The following is a 423-nucleotide window of genomic DNA, read 5'->3' on the forward strand; positions in this document are numbered from 1 at the left end:
AGGGAGAGGGAGAGGGAGAGGGAGAGGGAGAGACATTGATGCCAGAGAGAAACATCCATCAGCTGCCTCACCTCCCGTACCCACCCGGACCGGGGATCACACACACCCATGACCCAGGCATGTGCCCTGACCGGGAATCAAACAGGCCACCTTCCGGTGCACGGGACAGCTCTCAGCCAATGGAGCCACCCAGCCAGGCTGACTGCCCTTCCTTCCTTCCTTCCTTCCTTCCTTCCTTCCTTCCTTCCTTCCTTCTTTCCTTCCTTCCCTTTCTTCTCTTTCCTTTTTCTTTTTTAAATCCTCCCTGAGGATATTAAATCAACATATATGCAGAAGGTCAGCATATATTAGTTGTATTTTTGTGGATTTTAAAGAGAGAGGAAGGAGGAGGGAGGGAAGGGGAGAGAGAGAGAGAGAGAGAGA

This window comes from Myotis brandtii, unplaced genomic scaffold (assembly GCF_000412655.1).
Source record: "Myotis brandtii unplaced genomic scaffold, ASM41265v1 scaffold1636, whole genome shotgun sequence".
Lineage (NCBI taxonomy): Eukaryota > Metazoa > Chordata > Mammalia > Chiroptera > Vespertilionidae > Myotis > Myotis brandtii.